This window comes from Hemibagrus wyckioides, linkage group LG08 (assembly GCF_019097595.1).
Source record: "Hemibagrus wyckioides isolate EC202008001 linkage group LG08, SWU_Hwy_1.0, whole genome shotgun sequence".
In the NCBI taxonomy this organism is placed as follows: domain Eukaryota; kingdom Metazoa; phylum Chordata; class Actinopteri; order Siluriformes; family Bagridae; genus Hemibagrus; species Hemibagrus wyckioides.
This window is the reverse complement of record NC_080717.1, coordinates 8,896,937-8,921,215: the sequence shown is the minus strand read 5'-3', so window position 1 is coordinate 8,921,215 and position 24,279 is coordinate 8,896,937. Positions and strand designations below refer to the sequence as shown.

General features: G+C 38.5%; 2 non-coding genes and 2 pseudogenes across 2 annotated transcripts; 1 reads left to right on the top strand and 3 right to left on the bottom strand.

The window, feature by feature from the left end:
• Nucleotides 1-111: 111 nt before the first annotated feature.
• Nucleotides 112-230, bottom strand: LOC131358487 (5S ribosomal RNA). Its single transcript, XR_009205460.1, has one exon. It is a non-coding gene; the product is annotated as a 5S ribosomal RNA (ribosomal RNA).
• Nucleotides 231-8,402: 8,172 nt separating this feature from the next.
• On the bottom strand, nucleotides 8,403-8,511 carry LOC131358486 (5S ribosomal RNA; annotated as a pseudogene).
• Nucleotides 8,512-9,811: 1,300 nt separating this feature from the next.
• Nucleotides 9,812-9,930, bottom strand: LOC131358456 (5S ribosomal RNA). The gene has a single exon (XR_009205451.1). It is a non-coding gene; the product is annotated as a 5S ribosomal RNA (ribosomal RNA).
• A 4,902-nt stretch (nucleotides 9,931-14,832) lies between these two features.
• On the top strand, nucleotides 14,833-14,951 carry LOC131358496 (5S ribosomal RNA; annotated as a pseudogene).
• The last annotated feature ends 9,328 nt before the right edge of the window (nucleotides 14,952-24,279 follow it).

The following is a 24,279-nucleotide window of genomic DNA, read 5'->3' as shown; positions in this document are numbered from 1 at the left end:
GATTTTGTCAGATGTGTCTCTGTGTGTGATCTCTGTGTAGTAATAAATGAATGCAAGCTGAAGGTGTTTTTGAGTTTGAAAAGTTGCAGTAGAGACTTTTGACGGTGAAAAAGCTTACAGCACCTGGTATTCCCAGGCGGTCTCCCATCCAAGTACTAACCAGGCCCGACCCTGCTTAGCTTCCGAGATCGGACGAGATCGGGCGTTCTCAGGGTGGTATGGCCGTAAGCGAGAGAGCGCTTTCAATAAGGGCTCTTTATAGTGTACGATGTAGATGACTCCGTTTCTTTTCTTTTCTTTTTTTATTTGATTTATTTTAAAGTCACTCATTCGCGTCTCAGTTTGCTGTTGGGTGGAGAGAACAACCGCTTCATCCATATCAAACTATCTGTCTCACCACCTGCAACCCACACGCGCCTCTCCACCTCTTGCGATTACTAACACTTAATGACATCTTACTCTGCTTAATTTGACAAAATATTTAAACAGGCACGTTGCACGCTGCATCTTAGATTCTTGCTTTATTTTCATGCCACATCAATAAAACACTTGACATAAGACAGCAGATTGCTGCGAGAGAAAGTAAGGTGTCTTTGAACAGGCTATTACCACTTCATCCACAAATACTTTTCTTGCTTCAATTATTACTTCGTTAAAAACAATTCAGAGCAACAATTTAAATGCCGCAACAACTACAAGAGCCACATGTCTCCTCTCTTCTTCTTTGTTCAGGAGATGGACGCATTACCGCCACCAGCTGAACTGGAGAGTGGGGCCGGCTTCCAACGCGAGCGAGTGAGAGAGCGCGTGAGTGCGTGCGCTCTCTTCTCTCTCTCTCTCTCTCTCTCTCTCTCTCTCTCTCTCTCTCTCTCTCTCTCTCTCTCTGCGTTTACAGCATTTGCTAGACGAGTCTATCAAAGGGGATTTTACACAAGTGATTGAATTGGAAACTTCAGAACATATCTAGAAATAAAGAACACTGTACACAATCTGAACAAACCTGCAACATCCAGTTGTTTGTTGGAGCATCTAAGACGCTCATGTTATAAGTGCAAATGCTACTACTACGACTGTTACGGACAGGAATCATAGTAGTAGTAGTAGCAGTAGTAAGAAAAATAATTTAAAATAATAACGAAATACACGAATAAAAGAATAATCAAGAGATTGGTATCATCAAGAAATGTGACTATGATATCTGCTACGTGAAGTCCGTCCATTCTAGAAACATACACCCTCCGAAATAAATAACTTTATGTAAAAAAAAGTGAGTATCATATCTGCTACGTGAAGTCCGTCCATTCTAGAAACATACACCCTCCGAAATAAATAACTTTATGTAAAAAAAAGTTTCTTTATAAGAAAATAGAAAAATAATTGTATTTTAAAGGAATATGCGAGTGATTGTTTGAATGAATGAATGAATGAATGAATGAATGAATGAATGAATGAATGAAGTGGAAAATAAATAAGGTAGGGATAATTCTGTGATTTGAGCATGAATTTGTGTCGAGGTGATTGATTGCTTGTTGATTTTGTCAGATGTGTCTCTGTGTGTGATCTCTGTGTAGTGATAAATGAATGCAAGTTGAAGGGGTTATTGAGTTTGAAAAGTTGCAGTAGAGACTTTTGACGGTGAAAAAGCTTACAGCACCTGGTATTCCCAGGCGGTTTCCCATCCAAGTACTAACCAGGCCCGACCCTGCTTAGCTTCCGAGATCGGACGAGATCGGGCGTTCTTTTTTTTTGTTTGTTTTTTTTTTATTAATTGAAAACTTTTCATATTATCCATTTACAGCACATAGCTTGATTACAATTTACATAAGTATTTAATAACCTTTTGATGTACATTTTATAAAAGGATTGTCTTTCACAACCATTTTCTGAAAATCATCTAATTTGTTATTCATTTTAAAATATTGATACATCGCATCAATTGTTTGTTGCATCTTTGCCATAAAAATTGTCCAGACGTTTACTTCTACCCTTTTGTGTTTTACAACATTTCTTCTAATCCATATTGAATACTTAGCCACAGCTATTATAAGGTTTAAAAAATATGTGGTACAGATCCTGGTGCATGATCCAAATAGAAACAACATTTCCCAATCTTTCTGTGTCATTTGTTCTTTCCATTTCTCTTTTAACATATCCTTTACCATTATCCTTTACCAATTTTACTCATAAAATTTGTTAATTTTTCAAAGTAAAAAAATAAATGCAACCACCCTTCAACTGTTATGTTACACACACTGCATATCGCATCATCCTCTAATCCAATTTTACACAATCTCATTTCTGTTAGTAAGCAGTTATGTCTTTGCATGTAATTAAAATTCTCTAAAACAGGTTCCATATATTTTAGTCTTACATTTCTCCATATATGCTTCTCATTCAAAGCTTGGTATCTTTGTTTCCAGTAGCTATTCGCAGTTGACTTTACAAAAGCAATTTCTCTAAAATATCCATAAAATTCAATGAGTTTCCCTTCATTAAAGCACACCATTTCTCCCTTTTCTTTCTTTAAGAAAACCTTTGGATATTCTATTTTCCCTTCTATCTGCTCTTGTTCATTTATTCTTTTAATCCAGTCTTTCGGTATAGCATTCAACAATTGTTCATATTGCTTTTTTATTGTGTCTTTTTTAACAATTTCACCGATTTCTACCATAGCATCCCCTTCCACCTGTACCGGTAAAAACCCCTCTATTATTTCGTATAGAACGTCTTTCACTTGCCTTAATCCTCCATCCCACCATTTCTTGTAATATATCGTGTTGTTTTCATTCCGTATATTCTGATTTAAAAATAGTGGTTGGTCTAACAATTGTTTTCTCCCTATGGGCTCTATTTTAATGTTACTCTGGAACTCTCCCCAAGCATTTAATACTTCCCTATAAAAACAGGGTAACATGTTTACCATGTGGCCTTTGGCTTTCATCCATAAAATGTTTTCTCCCATATTAAAATCCCCACTCTTTCTTAGATAAAACCTCATCACTTCCTTCCACATTGCTGTATTTTCTTTGTCTAAAAACCTCTTTACCGTTTTCACTCTCAAACTTTTCATTCTGATAAAAGGATCTAAAAGCCCTAATCCCCCCTCTTCTCTCCTTCCAATAAGCGTGTCATATGCTATTTTGACTCTTCCTTTGCCCCATAAAAAATTTAAAACAATCTGTTTAATTCTTGTGTAAACTTTCAAGGGCAATGGTGTCACATTCGATACATACCAGATTTTGGATAACATTAACACATTTGTTACTAGAACTTTACCATTTATTGTTAAATTTCGACTCTCCCAGAATTTTAGTCGTTTTTCTATTCCTCCTACAGTGCTCTCCCAGGTTATTTCATTTGCCCTGTTTGCATCTGGTCCAATTACTATCCCTAGGATTTTTATCTCTTCTTCCTGCTTAAAATCGATTTGTTCTGGTAGGGAATCTGCTATTCCAATTGTCAGGCCTTTGCTTTTTTCAAAATTTATTTTTGCTCCTGATCCTCTACAGTACATATTTAATAATACCCTTTCAATGCTTTTTAGGTCTTCGACCATAATCGTGGTATCATCAGCATACTGGTATATTGATTCAGTTCTTTCACTGTGTTCTATTGATATACCTTTGATCTCCTCATCAGCTTTCATTGCTAGACCACGTGGTTCGGCTACCAAAGTGTACAATAGAGCCGACAGTGGACATCCTTGTCTAATTGATCTTGTGGGTTTAAAATACTCTGTTAAAAATCCATTACATTTCACACATGTTAAAACATCAAAATAAAGGATTTTTATCCATCTTCTAAAATTATTTCCAAAACCAAATTCTCTCAGTATGTTATGCATATATTAGTATGTTCAACCCTGTCAAAGGCCTTTTCTAGATCAAGGCTTATTAGGTATCCCCCGCTCCCTTTTTCTTTCATATATGTTATTGTATCTATTATACTGCAAAGTGTGTCAGCTATGTCCCTTCCTTGTACTGCATATGCTTGTGTAGTGGTTATAATTTGGGGTAATACATATTTCAGTCTGTTTGCTAAAATCTTTGTTAGAATTTTAAAATCATTGTTTAGCATTGATATTGGTCTATAATTTTTAAGATCAGCTGTCTTTCCTTTTTTCTTATATATTAATTTGATCATGCCAGTTTTCATTGTTTCACTTAATTCTTTCTTGTTATATACTTCTTCATAAATTAATTTTAATATTGGTACCAACTGTTGCTTGAATGTTTTATAAAATTCATTTGTAAGTCCATCTGTCCCTGGACTTTTCCCTGTATTCAGTTGACTTATAGCTATATCTATTTCCTCTTCACTTATTTCTTGATCACACATTTCTTTGTTCTCTTCTGTTACTTTTGTTTTAATGTGTCTCAATAAAAATTCTTCATCTTCTTGATTTATTCCTCTACTTGTAAACATATCCTCATAGTATTCTTTCACCATTTTCAGAACATTTTCTTTCCCTCTCTCTTCTTCACCTTTTTTGTTTAGCACCTCTTTGATCACATTTGCTTTTTGTCTGTTTTTCTCCAGGTTAAAAAAAAAAGTTGTACTCTTTTCCCCTTCTACCGCATATCTTACTTTACTTCTCAGTATTAATCCTCTACACTTTTCTTCTTCTATTTGCTTTATCTTGTCTTCTAGTACTATTATTTTCCCCATTGTTCCCTCATTTCCAGTTTCCTCTAATTCTTTTAGTTCCTTCTCTAGCTCTTTCCTTACTTCTTTTTCCTCTCGTCTTTTAATTTTTTGTGTACGTGTACTATGTTCTATAGAATATTTTTTAATTTCATATTTTACGTTATCCCACCATATTCTTTTGTCTTCCAAGAACAATTTATTTTTCAAATTCCATTTAATTAAGTCTTTTATTCTCTCACAATATACTCTGTCATTTAAAATACTTGTGTTGAGAACCCACATTCCTGGGCCTCTCTCTACTTCATCAAAATCCAATTCCATGAATAAATAATTATGATCACTGAATCCTGCTTCTTTATAAAATACATTCCTTGTTATGTTTTCTACCTTCTTTGTACAGAGGACTAGGTCTATCCGACATTGTTTAATTAAACCTTGCACTTTTTGTCTTCTCGAGTATTCCCTTTTCGTTCTATTTCGTTCCCTCCATACATCAACAAATTTAAACTGTTCCATTAATTTCTTCAACTCATCTCGCCCTTTATCTGTTTTAAAAACCATAGCGTTTCCAATATCTAATTTAGATAGCGCTATATTGAAATCGCCGATTAAAATAACATTCTTCCACCCATCAATTGTTGTCATTATTTTCCTAAAGAAACTGACCTTTTCTTTTTCTTCATTAGGTGCATGTATGTTGTACAGAATTATTTTATTATCATTTTGTGTTAGGTCTATTGCTATACCTTTCCCCACATCGTCATTAAAAATTACTCTTTCTTTTTCGCATATGTTCCTTTTAATTAACACCGCCACCCCTCTTCCTTGTTTTTCCTTCCCGTTATTGCAATGTATATTTCCATCCCATATGTTTCTACATTTTTTAACACTTTCTTCATCCCAATATGTCTCCTGTAAGCACACTATTTCAGCTGTTCCAGCATTTGTTATTATTGTGTGAAATTTCTGTATATTATTTAAACCTCTTACATTGATAGATACTATTTTAAATGTCATTATTTGTATTACGGTATACGAAAAAAGCGTTCCATCAGTAGTCTTTAACTTACAATGCAGTAGTCATTATTCCAACATTTCTTCCGTTAGCCCATCAAACGTGCCAGTCCTTCGATTCTTTTTTAGTCCTTTCATTAGTTCCCTTCTTTCTCTCTGTTTTTCTATAACTTTTTGTATATTGAGTGTCGTTATTCTTTTTCTCCTTCTACTCTCCAGTCTGTCGTCTTCCGCACATCCGTCTCCAAGTTTTCTTCCCCAATTAGTTCCGCGTCGTTCTGTACTCGTCGTCCGTCCATTGTTATCCAGTGTTCCTCTTACTTTTACCATTTTTAATTCCAGATCTGTATCCTCGTCCATTGCCGATTCCTTTTCTATGTCGTCATCTTTCGTTTCTGTAGATACTGTCTTTCTCGCTGCTCCGACCTGTTGCTCTGACACTCGGTCATTGCCTTTCCCTGTGTCCGTCACCCGGCTTTGCTGATGTTCCGACTCAGTATCTTCTATTTCTGCCGGTGTTTCCTCCATAGGTTCAGCTGATTCCCCCTCATCCTGGCATTCACAGCTGATGAGTGCTCTCCTGCAGTCTGGACACTTAGCCGCAGTGCAGTCCCTCGCGTGGTGTCCCTGTTCACAGCACTCTCTGCATACAAACTTTGGGCAGTCCTTCATTATATGTCCAGTGTTCATACATAATCGGCAAGTCTTCACCTGCCGATCATGTATGATTCTGACATATTGTGGACCCTCTGCTGTGATGAATTTAGTGCTGTATGGCAAGGACACGATTTCCTTTGGGAATCGCACCTTTACATATCTTGTCCCGTCGGTTATATCTGTTCCTGGGTAATATCTCCTTCTAATTGGATCTAGGGGTGTGACACCCCACAGTCTGAGTTTTTCTGTTATAATGCTGTCTGATAAATAAACAGGCAGATACAGAAATGACACGACGATGTCATTATTTTCAAGCAGTCTGGTTTCACAATGCGTTCCACTGATTAAAATTCCATCTTCTACTAGTTTCATTGACTCATTATCGGCAAATGTTAACACGTATTCCGCCTGTTGTCGTGGTCTTAAAGCAAGTAATTTTACATGTCCAACTATTTCAACGACCGTCTTCAAAATATCAGTTGCTTTCAGTCCTTTAATTTTCTCAGTTTCAAGTATAATTGTGTATTCTTTGAATTATCTATCGTATTCAGCCATTGTCTTTGTTATGGTAGCAAAGACTATCCAACTACCAAAATAATAACAAAAAAAAACCGCCTCCCCAGGTAGTCAAACTGCTGGGGAGCAAGAAAGAAAAAAATACACTATAACCAAATTTAGTAAAAAATGAATTAGAACAAAAAATAAAAGAAATAAAGCAAACACTATGGGAGAGCATGTCTCTCCCCACTGTAGCCAAACCAACTTCCTCTGCGCACTAGAGGGCGTTCTCAGGGTGGTATGACCGTAAGCGGGAGAGCAGTTTCAATAAGGGCTCTTTATAGTGTACGATGTAGATGACTCCGTTTCTTTTCTTCGCTTTTTTTTTAATTTTAAAGTCACTCATTCGCGTCTCAGTTTGCTGTTGGGTGGAGAGAACAACCGCTTCATCCATATCAAACTTTCTGTCTCACCACCTGCAACCCACACGCGCCTCTCCACCTCTTGGGATTACTAACACTTAATGACATCTTACTCTGCTTAATTTGACAAAATATTTAAACAGGCACGTTGCACGCTGCATCTTAACTTCTTGCTTTATTTTCATGCCACATCAATAAAACACTTGACATAAGACAGCAGATTGCTGCGAGAGAAAGTAAGGTGTCTTTGAACAGGCTATTACCACTTCATCCACAAATACTTTTCTTGCTTCAATTATTACTTCGTTAAAAACAATTCAGAGCAACAATTTAAATGCCGCAACAACTACAAGAGCCACATGTCTGCTCTCTTCTTCTTTGTTCAGGACTTGGACGCATTACCGCCACCAGCTGAACTGGAGAGTGGGGCCGGCTTCCAATGCGAGCGAGTGAGAGAGCGCGTGAGTGCGTGCGCTCTCTCTCTCTCTCTCTCTCTCTCTCTCTCTGCGTTTACAGCATTTGCTAGACGAGTCTATCAAAGGGGATTTTACACAAGTGCTTGAATTGGAAACTTCAGAACATATCTAGAAATAAAGAACACTGTACACAATCTGAACAAACCTGCAACATCCAATTGTTTGTTGGAGCATCTAAGACGCTCATGTGATAAGTGCAAATGCTACTACTACGACTGTTACGGACAGGAATCATAGTAGTAGTAGTAGCAGTAGTAAGAAAAATAATTAAAAATAATAACGAAATACACGAATAAAAGAATAATCACGAGATTGGTATCATCAAGAAATGTGACTATGATATCTGCTACGTGAAGTCCGTCCATTCTAGAAACATACACCCTCCGAAATAAATAACTTTATGTAAAAAAAAGTTTCTTTATAAGAAAATAGAATAATAATTGTAGTTTAAAGGAATATGCGAGTGAATGTTTGAATGAATGAATGAATGAATGAATGAATGAATGAATGAATGAAGTGGAAAATAAATAAGGTAGGGATAATTCTGTGATTTGAGCATGAATTTGTGTCGAGGTGATTGATTGCTTGTTGATTTTGTCACATGTGTCTCTGTGCAGTAATAAATGAATGCAAGTTGAAGGTGTTTGTGAGTTTGAAAAGTTGCAGTAGAGACTTTTGACGGTGAAAAAGCTTACAGCACCTGGTATTCCCAGGCGGTCTCCCATCCAAGTACTAACCAGGCCCGACCCGGCTTAGCTTACGAGATCGGGCGTTCTCAGGGTGGTATGGCCGTAAGCGACAGAGCGTTTTCAATAAGGGCTCTTTATAGTGTACGATGTAGATGACTCCGTTTCTTTTCTTTTCTTTTTTTCTTTTATTTATTTTAAAGTCACTCATTCGCGTCTCAGTTTGCTGTTGGGTGGAGAGAACAACCGCTTCATCCATATCAAACTATCTTTCTCACCACCTGCAACCCACACGCGCCTCTCCACCTCTTGGGATTACTAACACTTAATGACATCTTACTCTGCTTAATTTGACAAAATATTTAAACAGGCACGTTGCACGCTGCATCTTAGCTTCTTGCTTTATTGTCATACCACATCAATAAAACACTTGACATAAGACAGCAGATTGCTGCGAGAGAAAGTAAGGTGTCTTTGAACAGGCTATTACCACTTCATCCACAAATACTTTTCTTGCTTCAATTATTACTTCGTTAAAAACAATTCAGAGCAACAATTTAAATGCCGCAACAACTACAAGAGCCACATGTCTGCTCTCTTCTTCTTTGTTCAGGAGTTGGACGCATTACCGCCACCAGCTGAACTGGAGAGTGGGGCCGGCATCCAACGCGAGCCAGTGAGAGAGCGCGTGAGTGCGTGCGCTCTCTCTCTCTCTCTCTCTCTCTCACTCCCTCTCTCTCTGCGTTTACGGCATTTGCTAGACGAGTCTATCAAAGGGGATTTTACACAAGTGCTTGAATTGGAAACTTCAGAACATATCTAGAAATAAAGAACACTGTACACAATCTGAACAAACCTGCAACATCCAATTGTTTGTTGGAGCATCTAAGACGCTCATGTTATAAGTGCAAATGCTACTACTACGACTGTTACGGACAGGAATCATAGTAGTAGTAGTAGCAGTAGAAAGAAAAATAATTAAAAATAATAACGAAATACAGGAATAAAAGAATAATCACGAGATTGGTATCATCAAGGAATGTGACTATGATATCTGCTACGTGAAGTCCGTCCATTCTAGAAACATACACCCTCCGAAATAAATAACTTTATGTAAAAAAAGTTTCTTTATAAGAAAATAGAATAATAATTGTATTTTAAAGGAATATGCGAGTGATTGTTTGAATGAATGAATGAATGAATGAATGAATGAATGAATGAATGAAGTGGAAAATAAATAAGGTAGGGATAATTCTGTGATTTGAGCATGAATTTGTGTCGAGGTGATTGATTGCTTGTTGATTTTGTCAGATGTGTCTCTATGTGTGATCTCTGGGTAGTAATAAATGAAGGCAAGTTGAAGGTGTTTTTGAGTTTGAAAAGTTGCAGTAGAGACTTTTGACGGTGAAAAAGCTTACAGCACCTGGTATTCCTAGGCGGTCATCCATCCAAGTACTAACCAGGCCCGACTCTGCTTAGCTTCCGAGATCAGACTAGATCGGGCGTTCTCAGGGTGGTAAGGCCGTAAGCGACAGAGCGTTTTCAATAAGGGCTCTTTATAGTGTACGATGTAGATGACTCCGTTTCTTTTCTTTTCTTTTTTATTTGATTTATTTTAAAGTCACTCATTCGCGTCTCAGTTTGCTGTTGGGTGGAGAGAACAACCGCTTCATCCATATCAAACTTTCTGTCTCACCACCTGCAACCCACACGCGCCTCTCCACCTCTTGGGATTACTAACACTTAATGACATCTTACTCTGCTTAATTTGACAAAATATTTAAACAGGCACATTGCACGCTGCATCTTAGCTTCTTGCTTTCTTTTCATGCCACATCAATAAAACACTTGACATAAGGCAGCAGATTGCTGTGAGAGAAAGTGAGGTGTCTTTGAACAGGGTATTACCACTTCATCCACATATACTTTTCTTGCTTCAATTATTACTTCGTTAAAAACAATTCAGAGCAACAATTTAAATGCCGCAACAACTACAAGAGCCACATGTCTGCTCTCTTCTTCTTTGTTCAGGAGTTGGACGCATTACCGCCACCAGCTGAACTGGAGAGTGGGGCCGGCTTCCAACGCGAGCGAGTGAGAGAGCGCGTGAGTGCGTGCGCTCTCTCTCTCTCTCTCTCTCTCTCTCTCTCTCTCTCTCTCTCTCTCTCTCTCTCTCTCTCTCTCTCTCTGCGTTTACAGCATTTGCTAGACGAGTCTATCAAAGGGGATTTTACACAACTGCTTGAATTGGAAACTTCAGCACATATCTAGAAATAAAGAACACTGTAAACAATCTGAACAAACCTGCAACATCCAATTGTTTGTTGGAGCATCTAAGACGCTCATGTGATAAGTGCAAATGCTACTACTACGACTGTTACGGACAGGAATCATAGTAGTAGTAGTAGCAGTAGTAAGAAAAATAATTAAAAATAATAACGAAATACACGAATAAAAGAATAATCACGAGATTGGTATCATCAAGAAATGTGACTATGATATCTGCTACGTGAAGTCCGTCCATTCTAGAAACATACACCCTCCCAAAAAATAACGTTGAAAAAAAAAAGTTTCTTAATAAGAAAATAGAGTAATAATTGTTTTTTAATGGAATATGCGCGATTCGTCACTCCAGAGAACGCGTCTCCACTGCTCTAGAGTCCAGTGGCGGCGTGCTTTACACCACTGCATCCGACGCTTTGCATTGCACTTGGTGATGTATGGCTTGGATGCAGCTGTTCGGCCATGGAAACCCATTCCATGAAGCTCTCTGCGCACTGTTCTTGAGCTAATCTGAAGGCCACATGAAGTTTGGAGGTCTGTAGCGATTGACTCTGCAGAAAGTTGGCGACCTCTTCGCACTATGCGCCTCAGCATCCGCTGACCCCGCTCCGTCAGTTTACGTGGCCTACCACTTCGTGGCTGAGTTGCTGTCGTTCCCAAACACTTCCACGTTCTTATAATACAGCTGACAGTTGACTGTGGAATATTTAGGAGCGAGGAAATTTCACGACTGGATTTGTTGCACAGGTGGCATCCTATCACAGTTCCACGCTGGAATTCACTGAGCTCCTGAGAGCGACCCATTCTTTCACAAATGTTTGTAAAAACAGTCTGCATGCCTAGGTGCTTGATTTTATACATCTGTGGCCATGGAAGTGATTGGAACACCTGATTCTGATTATTTGGATGGGTGGGTATATATATATAAATAAAGAGATAAATGTATAAATGTAAGTCGATCTGGATAAGAGCATCTGCCAAATGCCATTAATAATGTAAATGGTGCTTGATTTTATACACCTGTGGCACCTGTGCCATGGAAGTGATTGGAACACCTGATTCTGATTATTTGGATGGATGAGCGAATACTTTTGGCAATATAGTGTGTATATATATATATATATATATATATATATATATATATACACTCACTCTCCCTCCTCTGAACATGTCCAAACCATCTTAATCTGCCCTCCCTAACTTTGTCCCCCAAACGTCCAACATGTGCTGTCCTTCTGATGTATTCGTTCCAACCAGTAACATAACATTTTAATATATTACATTAAAATATAACATTTTATTAATGAGTTCAAGAAGCTTTAAGTGCCTTCGGCGTGAAGGTGCAGCGTCTATATATTGCTGTGTTTCGTTATGTGACACATCCTCAAGCTTTAATTCTGTGCCCTTTAATCAAAGCATTAAGGACTAGACAAGACACTTTCTGTAGGGGATGGATTCATTTCAATTTATTTGTAGATAATGTAAATATGTTGAGTAATTGTAAACAATTTTATTAATGTGTCTGTAAATAAATAACTTTGATACAGCGTTTCTGTCAACATGTAAATATAAATGACTTTACATGTTTACAGAAACACAATTAAAGTTATATATATTTACATGGTTACAGAAACACTATTAGTAATATAATTCACTTTGTGTTTACTCTTATCTCTGTATTAACCCAGACTCATAATCAGAGTCCTGTATCACCGTGTCCACAGGCTCAGGTCAGTCAGATACAGGATCAAGGGGCACCAGGATCAGAGACGGACATTCACTGATCAGAACATGGCCAAGTGCATGCTGGTGCTGTACTGAAGCATAGATTCCCCGTGCAATATTTTCAAGATGACCATTAATAATAGCTAGATTTGCAGTTTTATATGAGTATATGAAAGTCTGCTGTATTACTTTTTATGACACTTATAGCTCTTTACCTGATAGTTTCAGGATGCAGACTGTCTGTGGAAAAAGAAGAATAAACACTGCATCCAGAAACCAGGAAAGATAAAAGCTTTAGTCAGAATGTTCAGGACTGCCATTACAGTAGCGTTCTTGTTGATAAAAGATGTACGTTTGATTTGTTTGATTTGGTTTTAAAGTATTTGACTCTGCACTTCTGTTTCTGCCCATTGCAGTAGTGTCTTGCTGCAGTTTTTATAATTCTGTGTCCAGGGCTGTTACTGCTAGTTCTGGCGTATATTGAAAAAAAGAAAGAAAGAAAATAAAGTTTTATTAAAGTAGTGACTGTTAATGTTGTATATTAATGCCAGAGAGAGGGAGAGATGTTTATTCATATTATAACAATGGCTTCTTGTCAGAGTCAAAAATCTGTCAACTGAAAATAAGTCTTTAAATTAGAAATTATTTCTAGACTCTTTATTTCTGTCTGTGTGCTAGAGATAGATCAACATCATTATGGAGTTGCATGCCACCATAAAAGCTGCAGAAGGATTTAGGGTTATTAGACGTAAGCATTGTAGAGTGATACTATAAATGTAATTAAAACAGATTTATTCCACAATTTGCCTCACACAGTTTAAAACTAATTCGGGGTGGGGAGTCTGGTTCAATGTCTGTCCTAAACTGTGACCACAGCATCCACTCAGTCTTTGTAAGCACGACCCCAACACTCTGCTCCTCTAGGAAGAAAGCACCATGTCCTCCACACCTGCACAAAACAACTGGAACATTTAAGGACCATTTTAGACATATTACAACTAATTCCTTGGGCAATTAAGGCATCTAACTAACGTATACATTGATATGGATTACATGTAGCTGTGTGTAATCGCCCATCTTCTCACTTACTCAAGACAGGTTCAAACACTAACCGGCAGAGTCAGTGACGTCACTTTACTGATTGGCTAGAGAAGGGCAGTAGGTTGAGAAGCAGTGGACCAATGCAGACTTTTATCCCGCCACTTAATCTGCATAAAACTCAGAAAAGTGAAGCGTGAATAAACAGAAAATTTAATGACGAGCAAAAAGTAGCAGAAAGAACAAACATCCGTGTAAAGTAAGCAAAAAAAATGTCTGTTTTTAATATTTTTTCTTCTTTTTTTGTTTGTTTTATTTTTTAAATTGTGTTTTCAATTCTGTGATTTGCGTGTTTTATTTTTTTATGTGTATTTTTTTTCACGAGGTATGGAAGTATAATAGTGCCAAAATTCCTGAAAGCAAAATAGCATATTGAATCACATGAACTGAATAAAAACTTGTCAATTTGCAATTTGATCTGAATGAAAAAAATCCTTACAGGATTTACAGGAAATTCAGGTATTAAAATTCAGGTTGAAAAAAATTCAGGTCTTAACATCCGGGCTATTACAGGAAGAGCAATGGATTGCCGATTTCTCGGCCCGTGTCGCAGTGCACTTTAAAGTGTACATCCTGCTCCCTGTGTAGTTCACTTCGCGGGGAATCACTTTGCCGATAATTAACCTGCAGCTTTTTAAAGTGTTTTTAAGTAAGCTAAACTAACAAAAAATAAGTAAAGCCAAAAAGTAACTGAGGTCCAATCATTTATTTTATAGTAACAGTGTACCAAAACATTTGGAACATTAACAAGTAGTTTCTTTAAGGATGATGGGAAAACTAGAGAAAACTGCTGTCAGCAGAGCTGTGACATCCATGATGTCCTGACAAATATTAACAACATAGTGTGCTTTCTGTGCCTTTGTGTGCAGTGCAAAGAAAAAAAGGCATGCGGCTCTCGTAGTTTTAGCGGCTTTTAAATTGTTGATCTGAATTGTTTTTAACGCAAAAAATTGAAGCAAGCAAAGTATTTGTGGATGAAGTGGTAATAGTCTGTTCTCAGTCACCTTTCTTTCTCTTTCTTTATCTTATGTGTTATTTAAAGTGATTAAGAAGTCGTATATGTGGCATTAAAATAAAGCAAGAAGCTGAGATACAACGTGCCCGTTTAAATATTTGGAGAAATTAAGCGGAGTAACATGACATTAAGTGGTAGGAATCCCAAGAGGTGAAGAGCCATGTGTTTGTGTGTGTGTTGCAGGAGGTGAGACAGAAATGTTAGTTTAGATGAAGAGGTTGTTCTCTCTGTACAACAGCAAATTAGGAAGTGAGAGAAAGGTGTTGTCTACGTCATACACTATAAAGAGTCGGTAGTGCGGGTCATCTCTCGCTTACAGCCACACCACCCTGAGAACGCCTGATCTCGTCTGATCTCAGAAGCTATGCAGGGTTGGACCTGATTAGAAGTTGGAGGGTAGACCTCCTGGGAATACCAGGTGCTGTAAGCTTTTTCACCCCCACCTTTACAAGTAATATGAAGCAAGTAATAGCATGACACCAGGTGGATGTATTAACAGCTATAGATAATTGATCAGGTTTAACTGTATAAGGACATTTTTATTTCCACTTTAGGGTTCTTTGCACTGATGAGCACAATAATGAGTTTGAGGTGTTGACTTGGCCCCCAAATTCCTCAGATCTCAGTCCAATCCAGCATCTGTGGGATGTGCTGGACAAACAAGTCCAATTAATGGAGGTCCCACCTTGCAACTTACAGGACTTTAAGGATCTGCTGCTAACATCTTAGGGCCAGATACCACAGCACACCTTCAGAGATCTAGTGGAGTCCCTGCCTTGTTGGGTCAGGGCTGTTTTAGCAGCAAAAGGGGGATCAACCCAATATTAGGCAGGTGGTCATAATGTTATGTCTGATTGTTGCCAGAATAAATGAAGTAGCTACCAGAATAAATTTTTGGATTATTGGAAGTGTAAGGATCTGAGCAAATTGACATGGGCCAGATTGTAATGGTTAGATGACTTGGTCAGAGCATCTCCAGAAGGTGTTGATTTGGCCTTCAAATTCCCCAGATCTCAATCCAACAGACCATTTGTGGGCTGTGCTAGACAAACAAGTCTGATTCATTGAGGTCCCACCTCCCAGCTTACAAGACTTGAAGGATCTGCTGCTAATATCTTGGTGCCAGATGCCACAGCACACCTTCAGAGGTGTTGTGGAGTCCCTGGCTCGAGGGGTCAGAGCTGTTTTTGGTGGAGGATCTACAGAGTATTACGCCTGTGTTTTTTATGTTGAAGCTGATCGCTGTATGCATGATAAATATGTGTATAAATAATATGTCATGACAAATTTATAACCTCATGAAAAAGCTAAATAAACCATAGGTAATTTCCTGCTTGCTGTTGACCACATTCACAAAAGATGCCTTGGTGAAAATATTATAATTATGAGGTGAAAACACATGTAATTATAACATGAACTCTTTAGAAGCTAGGAGAGATTTCCAAATAATAATAATAATAATAATAATAATAATAATAATAATAATAATAATAATAATAGTAATTATAATAATTCCCCTACTATGAATGTGCCACCTACAGCAGACAGTAAGGTTTAAGCAGTAATTTTGCATCAGTAAAAACTTCAGCTCTATACACAGAAAATCACAGATTGTTGGTTTCTACAATTACAATCTATAATCAGACTTTTCTACAGGCTGGCTCTCTTAAATTTGTGTAGGCTATAAAAATCTGAATTTTGTTATTTTTCATTTTTCACATTTTAGTGAATAACTCACAGTTTCAGTCATTCTTTAAAAAGGATTATTATATATTTACATTAATGAGAAATTCATTTTGTGTGTTTGGGTTGCTTTTTAAAGGAACACTGTATATTAATGAATAGAAATGATCAGAATGAGGCTTCAATAGATGCTAATAAAATATTTTTATTGACTTCATCTATATAGACACTACACTAAAAGAAAAAACTATTTACAGATATAGAACTATTTACAGATGATATATAAGATAAGAGGGATATCTACAAAGAGGGATGAGGGGGTAATTGGGGTGGTGGGATTGATATGGGAAAAGATACAAATTCTATACAGGCTAAAGATGATGTCCTTAAGTCCTGCAGACCTGTTAAAAAAGAAAAGACAGATTTAAATACAGTGTTAGCTAAAATATAATAAAATTTATTTATACCTACCTGTGGAGAAAATATCTAAAAAGTTGAAATGGAGCTGCAGAAAGAAAAAAATTACATTACATATATATTACTTTACATGTGGCAGATCTTTGATATTTTAACTAATATATATACAGTAATATGTTTAATATATGTATGTATAATATGTATGCATGATTTTATGCAATGTCCCGGACTTGGTTTCTGTTCCTCAGAGACGGACGCGAGTACGGTGTTTGACGCTGTCTGCGGGAAGAAAAACAGAAAACAATGCGCTGCTGTCGGTGGCAATAAACACTTGGTGCAGGAGCACATGGTGCATATGCAAATTGTCCATGAGTGCTTGGTGCATAAGCACTTGGTGCATAAACAAGTGGTCCAGAAGCAAATGGTCCATAAGCATTTGGTGGAAAAGCAAATGGTCCATAAGCGCTTGGTGGATTAGCGCTTGGTGCATAACCACTTGGTGGAATAACATGTGGCTCATATGCACTTGGTGGATATGAAAGACACTTTTCTAAAAGACACTTTTCTCTTTGTACAGTCTGCCAATCAGGCAATCAGCCGTAAGGGAAGCAATTGAATGAACGGAGGTGTATGAATTTGCATTTTGCATCTCAGCATTTTGAGATATTACAACAAATCTGAGAAAAATGATAGTGAAGATTAAAAATTAGTGACTAAATTTCTGTCTCTGTTTACATCACTGCCCACACAGCCTGCCGCCATCTGATCAACTGGCGCTTGGAGCAAGATCCCACCAAAAGACCAAGCCTCAAGCAGATCAGTAAACATGGGTGGTTCACAGAAGCCCTTCAGGTTAGCCAGGTAAAACATCAGATCTAATTAAAATGAACTAACACAGAATATGATCCAGATCACATGGATTGTACTAGAACCCTACTGCATTCTTCTACAATAAATATTATGTAATTTTATTTTCATGACAATTGAACAAGAAATCACATAAGGAAACATTATCTTCTACAATACTCTATATTAATTTAAACATGTTTTTATTCCACAGATGATGAATTGGCCGTGTTGGATCAGACCATCAGCACCCAACAAATTCTAATTACTAATTATAATTACAAATAAATTATAATTCCTGTAAATAAATTTGAATTCCTGTAAATATATTCCTGTAAATGAATTTGAATATCTGTAAATAAATTCCTGTAAATAAATTAGGAACCTTATACCTGAGTGGCTGCTGTTTGCTTTCATTCAATATCATCATATTTATGATCTTCTGCTTGGAGCCGTCTGCATTTATGACTCAACGTCTGCTGCTGTGGATGAACACACATGGATAGCTTAAAAATCTGCACTTCCCATCAACAGTTCATGCCCAAATCTCACCGTTGCTTCAGTCGATGATCTTATATGAATATAATGTAGACTTGAATTTAAAACCTTCTGCTGTAATCATGAAAACTGAGCTCATTCTGAGATTCTTATTCACAATATACTCATACTGCAAATCCTTTTAAATATACGTAGAACTGTTTATATTATTCAATTGTATATGTTTCATTATATACTGTATCATATACATTGATCAGGCATAACATTATGACCACCTGCTTAATATTGTGTTGGTCCCCCTTTTGCTGCCAAAACAGCCCTGACCTATCGAGGCATGGACTCCACTAGATCCCTGAAGGTATGCTGTGGTATCTGGCACCAAGATGTTAGCAGCAGATCCTTAAAGTCCTGTAAGTTGCAAGGTGAGGCCTCCATGGATCGGACTTGTTTGTCCAGCACATCCCACAGATGCTGGATTGGATTGAGATCTGGGGAATTTGGAGGCCAGGTCAACACCTCAAACTCATTTTTGTGCTCATCAAACCATTCCTGAACCATTTGGGCTTTGTCGCACGGTGCATTATGTCGGAGAAAATTATATGCTTAGCTTTAAAATAGCAATACCCTGCTTATCAGTAGTGTTTACCTATCCAAAATATTTAGCTATTGACTAGTAGCTGGCTTTGATTAATGCAAATTTATAATAATCATGTATAACCTTTATAATAATCATGCAAAACCATTAATATTAGTATACTGGTGTAATAACCACACTGAGACAGGAAGAAGGAAAGAGAAATTTATTGAAACATTAGGAGTTACAGCTCAGTCAGTCAGCCTGTCCAGTGGGATCAGTGGGACCGGAGGGTCAGCTGTAGAAGAAGGGACCTCAGGTTCCTGAGGAGAAGTGGGAGAGTAATCAGTGGGAGAAACTGGAGGCGAATAGACAGGAGAAGATTGGGGAATATTGTGAATACTGTAAAGCAAAGGCACAAAGCCAGGAGAACGTTGGGGAACGTCAGGAGAGTTAGGAGGTGAAGAAGAGTCAGAGGAAGAATCATCAGAAGAGATCTCAATAGTCTGGATGCCTTGAGAGGTAGCGCGTGTCCAATGCCAGTAGAGGGTCTGAGTAGACTGATCACAGGTTTTGGGGTGAAATTGGGTGCTCTGATCGAGACAGAGGGCATCTCTCACGATATGGTGAGTAAGGTGAGAGGACTCGGGGATGGAGGTGTCAGATAGGTGTTCTAGGAAACCAGTAAGCTCAATAGCCAGGCAAGACAGCCGATACTGGCGACAGTGTCACAGAGCACCCCTGGGACTTCTTCAGAAGATAGCACGGCAGGCTGACTGAGCTAGAAGGAAAAATAGGGATGAGTGAGGTGCATATCGTGTGACTATGTAATCTTAAATAAAGCTTAGCAGACAATAAGAGTGAAACGCTTAAAAGCTCAAGGCCCAGGATATGCACTAAGGCAAGAGGAAACAGTGTGTGCGGTGAGCCAGGTTACTGTGACAGGACAGTGGTAGGCTGTTAGGGCAGTGTGACTTGGTCTATGGTAGTGAAGAGCATTGGCGGGAAGGATATGAGACAGCATAATGGCAAGGCTTACTTAAAAAATAGAAACGCATCTAACTTAGATCAAGCAGATAAAGAAATGTCAATATGACACAGAGGAGAGGTCAGGGTACTTACACATAGTTGTGGAAGGCAGCGTGTGAGGTCGGGATGATCCGAGGAAGCAGCTTGGGAGGTTGTGGTCAAATGAAGTTGATAAGGAAGCAGCGCTTATAAGTAAGTGCAATTTTTTCTTGAAAATTGCTGACTTAGCCTGAAAACAAGGGAAACTTGAGAGGAGGAAAAATTGACATCATCAAGGGGAGGATGATATTAATTTAGGGGCGGTATCGGTACAAGTAGGAAAATAATGGGAAATGGCAAAAGTATGTAAATTAAGGAAGGAGGGACTAAAGTAGCCATACATTGAAAATAATGGGAAATTGCTGGAAATATTTAAATATTGGGGTATAAGTAGTATAAGTAGAGGGGAATTTCTCAGGGATTTTAAAAACCAGCTGCTCTCTTCATAAATGCATGTTGTTGACTGCATGGCTGAATAAAGAAACCTGCTTCTTCTCATCTGCTGACTGAGATCTCCTTTATTTTGGCTAAGTTTTTATAGTTTATTGAGTTCATTGGGTAAGATTATGGAAAGCTAAGAGAAATAGACACAATCTAAAAATTCCACCCGGTGATATGTCCACTCGGAGGGGGCTCTGAGTTCCGACAATTACCCTGCTGAAAGAGGCCACAGTCATCAGGGAATACCGTTTCCATGAAAGGGTGTACATGGTCTGCAACAATGCTTAGGTAGGTGGAACGTGTCAACATCCACATGGATGGCAGGACCCAAGGTTTCCCAGCAGAACATTGCCCAAAGCATGACACTGCCTCAAATCCTTACACACGTCCATTTTTCCTGCTTCTAACACATCAGCTTTGAGGACAAAATGTTCACTTACTGCCTAATATATCCCACCCACTAACAGTTGAGTGAATTGTACTCAAAGCATTAAATTTTAAATGTTCTAATATAAGATACACAAATTTGTATGGTCCTATCAAGCTGACAAACACATGAACATGATGAATAGGACATGTGACTTTGCATGCTTAAATGATGTACAGCTGTTATCACTTAGGGTGTACTCACTTTTGTTGCTTTTGTTATATATATTTATTTGTTACACCAAGATGCAAAGATGCAGCATTAAGGGAGATGACACGGCGGAATAACTTTAAACATAATATTTATTATAACAAAAATTAAGCAAAACATAATCAGGACATCAGTAGGTAACTTGAATCAAAAACTCAAAGGAATACAAAACATAACATAACGCCACAAAATTGGAGCGCAGCTCTGGCAAACTGCCCAAGAAACAGCGGAGATTTCAGGCAATTCTGACAATACTGACTGACCACAAGAACTCTCTCAGTGCAGTACGATCATGTGACAGTCACGTGACTAGCCGATGCTTAAGTATTCACTATTTCAGGCTAGTTAAGCAATGACAGCAAATGGCTTTTGCTTGAAAAGAAAAAGAAAAAAGAACCTTCACCAGATTTAAACCATTCATGGTTTAGGATGTCTTCAAATGCGGGCCGACATTCAGGTTCCAAGTCCAGTCATCCTCATTATGGAAGGGCATGTGTCCGCAGACCAGGTAAAAAAGGAGAACTCCCAGACTCCAAATGGTGGCAGGATATCCGAAATACTCTCCATCGCACACCCACTCAGGTGGAGAGATACTCCAAGTTCCTGAGCAAAAAAGAGAGAAGGAGCACCGTCAGCACTGTTGAAACTTCACTTCGTTCTCTTTGATTCTGTCTCCTACCTATTATGCACTTACCTTCATATTCTGTGTAGGGCGTGTCAGAGAGCAGAGCTCCACAGCCAAAGTCGATTAACTTCACATCCAGCGTGTCAGGGTTGATGAGAAGGTTCTCCGCCTTGATGTCACCATGGAAAACACCGGCTTGACAACAGTGACGAGCGGCTTTAACCACCTGGCTCATGATTTTCTGAGCCAGTGCTTCTGACAATCTGCCGTCGTGATGTTTAAGGAACTGCTGGAGGTCCATGCATGGGCTGGGTCGCTCCAGGACCAAGATGTAGCAATCGGACATCTCGAACCATTCAATCAACTCCAGCACATTGTCGCAAGGAAGCGGCTTGGAGACCTTTTTCATTAGTGCAACTTCCAGGGGAAGGCTGCTTGTTTCTCCAGGCTGAAATACGAACAGATACAGTTAGTCCTGGACAGGAGCGAATTCTTCTAATCTACTGAATCAGAGATGATACAATACGAAGGTATGAACTGGTAATGATTCAGATATCTATTATGGATGATAGGGAATACAATCTGAATGTGAACTCTAAGTTGAAGGTAAGTAGTTTAGGATTATTTTAGTAGGACTGAGTAAACGGACACATCATTTGGTCTATCAGGTGGGTGTTATTTGGACTCTATGTCGTCTCTGCAGAAGAATCTCAGAAGTAGAAGTTTACTTACAATGGTGATGAATTTATCTTCTGGCAATCAGGCAAGTGTTATTGTTTAACCCTGGGATTGTCCCTCAGGGACATCGATCATTTTTCAAACGCTTAACAATGGTTACTAAGTGCAAATGGACTGTAGATGTCATGCACAGTCTAATGACCTGCTTGCCATCAGCATTACGGATTCCCGCACGGACTGTCCCGAAGCCTCCTTCACCCAGCATCTCTCCCGGGGTGTACAACGACTCAAACACCTCTGTTAAACAAACAGACCATCATTCAAATCAAGCTGAAATAAGAAAATCTGCAGAAAAGTTATACATTCACTAGCAACACATTACAGCAACATTTTTGGAAATGGTGGATTCTAACATACCCCATGGCGTGATGATGTTCTCAGGAAGAGGACACAGGTTCTGTACCTGAAAAAAATATTGTACATACTTAATTCACACGTCATAAATCATACTGGATATGCCTAATATTTGACTGCATGTAATGCAAACACATCTTCAGAAATGAATTAAACAGAAACAGCCTTCACTTTCCTAGAATAGAAGAGTGAAATGAATGTGTTCTACATATTTCTTAGTGTTATTTTTGAGCTGAACATTTCTATAGCCACAGATTACTTTGTGTGTTAATGGGTTGTTAGCTTTACTTCTAGATGATCTCATTGAAAACTATTTTATCAAGGATAATCTCTTTTATTTTGAGCCTCTATGTGATTAGATTTGTGTAATCTCATATAATCAGGTAAGCACACCAATCTCTGTTACTGAGCAGTACAAGCCATGTAATCTGGACTAGTATAGCATGTTTCTGCTCGATATATTACGGTCTAATCTCTTCTCACTGACTCACCTTGACATTCTTCTTAGGTTCCTCAAACCACTGGTGGCTGAGGATTTGCTCGTACGTTGGGCGCCAGTGAGGATATAGCTCCAGACACCACTGGATCAGGTCACGGCAACCTGTGTGTAGTGATGAGAGAGACATTTAGTCAGACATTCTAGATTTTGGAAAATCAATTAATATGATTCATTTATTGTGAAAGGCAAGTTTTCCAACATTACTATACATATCTAAACTTGATGTGTTTGGACTTTCTCACCTTCGGACAGGTCGTTAGCAAAGTGCAAGTCCCGGGCAACGATGTCCTTCTCGCACCAGAAGGGCAGTTCTCCACATACCATGTCAAACAGTAGAACTCCCAGACTCCAGACGGTAGCATGATCACCCATATACTCGCCCTCACATATCCACTCAGGTGGGAAGTAAGCTCTAGTTCCTGAGTGAAAAAGACAGAAGGAGCAACGTCACAAAAATGGTTGTCCACTGCATGTTTTTATTCTTTCCAAGACCTATGATGTGCTTACCTGCATAATATCTGTAGGGGGTGTCCTGCAGCAAATCACCACAGCCAAAGTCTATCAGCTTCAGCTGGTGTGTGTCGGTGTTGATGAGAATATTCTCCGGCTTGATGTCACGGTGCAGGACACCACATTCAGAGCAGTGGCGAGCGGCCTGAACCACCTGACGCATGATGTGTTTTGCCAGTGATTCAGACAGTCGCCCTTTGTGACCTTTTAGGAATTTTCGGAGGTCTGTGCAGGGGATTGGTCTCTCCAGGATCAAGATGAAGCAGTCCGACATCTCGAACCACTCGATCAGCTCCAAGACATTTTCATGGCAATATGGCTTGGACACCATTTGCATTAAAGCAACTTCCAGAGGAAGGCTGTTTGTCTCTCCAGGCTGAAATATAAACAGACACACTTAGCATGGGTGCGGCGTGATTAGGTCTAAATTATGGTAAACAGAAATGTTACAGTATAAAAGGCTTGGATTAGTAATTGACACATAATTCCACACATAACCTCAGAAGTAAAGGAAGTTTACTTACAATGGTGATGAAAGCTTCATTCATTTCCTTCCCCACGTATTTAATGGCAACCTATTCGCATATACAACACAATTACATTCTTATAGAAAACCTCACTAAGACATATAAGTTGTGATGAATTGTGTCGATTAGTGCAAATGAACTGTAGATGTGCAGTCCGCTTACCTGTTTTCCGTCAGCATTACGGACTCCTGCACAGACGCTCCCGAAGCCTCCTTCACCCAGCAGCTCTCCCGGAGTGTACAGGGACTCAAACACCTCTGTTAAACAAATATACAATCATTCAGTAACAAATAAGAAGTGTGTCGTCTTGAAAAATCAATCTGAAATCATCTTTTCAGCTA